A 3,480-nucleotide genomic window follows, 5' to 3' on the forward strand; every position below is an offset into this window, starting at 1 on the left:
AAGAGTCTTTCCTACATTCTCTTCTAGAATTCTAATAATTTCACACCTAAGGTTTAAGTCTGTTATCCACCGTGATTTGATTTTTGTGAGAAGTGAAAGCTGTGGGTCCTGTTTCAGTCTTCTACATGTGGCTATCCAGTTTTCCCAGCACCATTTATTCAGTAAGGATTCTTTTCCCCAGAGTATGTTTTTGTCTGTTTTGTCAAAGATTAGATGGCTATATGAGGATGGTTTTATATTTGGATTTTCTGTTGTGTTCCACTGGTCTGTGTCCCTGCACTTGTGCCAATACCAAACAGTTTTAATAATCACAGCCTTGTAGTATAGTTTGAAGTCTGGTAAATTAATACCTCCCATTTTGTTCTTGTTGCCCAAAATTGCTTTTGCTAAACAGGGTCTTCTCTGGTTCCATACAAAGCATAAAATTATTTTTTTTATACCTGTGAAAAATGATATTGGCTATTTAATAGCGATTGCATTGAATCTGGAGATCACTTTGGGTAGCATAGACATTTTAACAATGTTGATTCTTCCAATCCACAAGCATGGCATGGTTTCCACCTGTTTACATGCTCTGCAGTTTCATTCCTCAGTGTTTCATAGTTCTCCCTGTAGAGGTCTTTTTTGTCCTTAGTTAAATATATTCCTAGGTATTTTATTTTCTTTGTTGCTATTTTGAAGGGTATTGAGTCTTTAATTTGGTGCTCCATTTGACTGTTATTGGGATATATAAATGACTCTGATTTGTGTGTATTGATTTTGTAACCTGAGACTTTACTGAATTCATTGATCAATTCCAGGAGTCTCTTGGTTGAATCCTTGGGGTTTTCCAGATATAACATCATATCATAAGCAAAGAGTGAGAGTTTGATCTCTTCTATCCCTATTTGGACACCCTTGATTCTGGTCTCTTGCCTGATAGCTCTGACAAGGACTTCCAGTACTATGTTGGAAAGTAATGGGGACAGTGGGCAGCCTTGTCTGGTTCCAGTTCTAAGTGGAAATGCTTTCAATTTTTCCCCATTCAGTATGATGTTGCTGTGGGTTTGTCATATATGGCTTGTATCATTTTTAGATAGTCCCGGTCTATGCCTATTTTGTTAAGCATTCTTATCATAAAAGGGTGTTGAATTTTGTGAAATACTTTTTCTCCATCTATTTTGAAGATCATATGGTCTTTGTTTTTGCTTCTATTTATGTGGTGAATTACATGTATACATTTGTGTATGTTGAACCATCCCTGCATCTCGGGGATGAAGCCCACTTGGTCATCATGAATTATTTTCTTGATAAACACCTGGATTCAATTTGCTAGGATTTTATTGAGAATTTTTGCATCTATATTCATGAGGGATATTGGTCTGTAGCTTTCTTTTTCTGTTGCATCTTTTCCTGGTTTTGGTATCAAAGTTATGTTGGCTTCATAAAATGTGTTGGGGAAAATTCCGTCCTTCTCAATGTTGGAGAATAACTTTTGTAGGATGAGCACCAGGTCTTTATAGGTGTGGTAAAATTCAGGGGTGAAGCCATGTGGTCCAGGACTTTTCTTTTTGGAAAGGTTTTTCATTGCTGTTTCAATCTCAGTTCTTGTTATTGGTATGTTTAGGAATTCTATTTCTTCCTGGTTGAGCCTGGGGAGGCTGTGTGTTTCTAAAAATTCTTCCATGTCCTCCACATTTTCTAGTTTGTGTGCATAAAGGTTTTTGATAATTCATAAATGATATCTTGTATCTCTGTGACATCAGTTGTGATTTCTCCTTTCATATTCCTGATGGAGGCTATTAGAGATTTTTCTTTTCTGCTCTTGGTTAGTTTAGCCACAGGCATGTCAATTTTGTTTATCCAACCCACATGCCCATCAATACATGATTGGATTAGTAAGCTGTGGTATATGTATACCATGGAATATTACTCAGCTATAAGGAATGATGAAGATACAACATCTCTATGGTTCTCCTGGAGAGAGTTGGAACCCATTATATTAAGTGAAGTATCCCAAGAATGGAAAAACAAGCATCACATGTACTCACCAGAAAATTGGTTTCCCTGATCATCACCTAAATACAAATCTGGGAACGACACCAATTGGATATCAGACTGAGGTGGGGGGTGGGGGAGCTGATGGGGGTATGCCTACACAATGAGTGCATTGCGCACCGTTTGGGGAGTGGTAACACTTGAAGGTGCTGACTCGGGAAGGGGGGGGTGGGGAAGGGAGGGATATATACCTCATGATGGGTGCAATGCACACGACCTGGGGAACAGACACGCCTGGAGCTCTGACTTTGGGGGAAAGGCGGTATATGGGCAACATATATAACCTGCAATTCTGTATCCCCCATAACAAGATAAAATAAAAAAAAAATTTTTGTTTATCTTTTCAAAGAACCAACTTTTTGTTTTATTAATTTCCTGTATGGTTTTTCTATTGTCCATTTCATTTGATTATTATTTGATCTCATTAATTTCACTCCTTCTTCAGGGTTTGGGGTTGGCCTGTTCTTCTTTCTCCAGCTCTTTGAGTCTATTCATTAGGTTGTCTATTTGTAAGTTTTCTGTCTTTATGATATAGGCATTTATGGAAATAAATTTTCCTCTCAGGACTGCTTAGCTGTGTCCCACAGATTTGATAACTTGTGTCTCCTTTGTCATTTAGTTCAAAGAATCTTTTGATTTCTGTCTTGATTTCTTCATTTATAAAATAATCATTCAGGAGAATGTTGTTTAGATTCCATGACTTTATATAGGAATCAGAATTTCTGTTTGGTTAATTTCTACTTTTATTCTGCTGTGATCTGAGAAGATGCACGGTATAATTTCAATTTTTTTATATTTTTTAAGACATGCTTTGTGTCCTAGGGTATGGTCAATCTTAGAGAATGTCCCATGAGCTGATGAGAAGAACATATATTCAGTGTATTTTGGATAGAATGTCCTGTGAATGTCAGTCAGGCCCATTTCTTCTCGCATTCTGTTTAAGTCCATTATTTCTTTGTTTATTTTCTGTTTGGAGGATCTGTCCTGTGCTGTCTGTGGGGACTTGAAGTCTCCAGCTATTATGGTGTTGCTGTTTATCATTTCATTTAGATCTATAGAGTTTGCCTTATGAATCTGGGTTCACCTAAGTTGGGAGCATATATATTAAGTATAATTATGTCTTCTTGTTGAACTGTACCCTTCACCAGTATATAGTGACCATCTTTGTCTTTCATTACTTTTTTAATTTAAAAACTAAGTTATCTGAGTTTAAAACCGCCATGCCAGCCTTCTTTTCACTTCTGTTTGCTTGAACTATCAATTTCCATCCCTTCATTTTCAGTCTAAATGCAACTTTTCAAGTTAGATGAGTTTCCTGAAGACAGCAGATAATTCACTTGTATTTTTTTGTCCATTGGGCCAGCCTATGTCTCTTGTATGGGGAGTTCAAGCCATTCACATTTATTGAGTGAACTGATAGGTGGGGCAGATTTCTGTTCATCC

This window comes from Eulemur rufifrons, chromosome 15 (genome assembly GCF_041146395.1).
Source record: "Eulemur rufifrons isolate Redbay chromosome 15, OSU_ERuf_1, whole genome shotgun sequence".
NCBI classification, from domain to species: domain Eukaryota; kingdom Metazoa; phylum Chordata; class Mammalia; order Primates; family Lemuridae; genus Eulemur; species Eulemur rufifrons.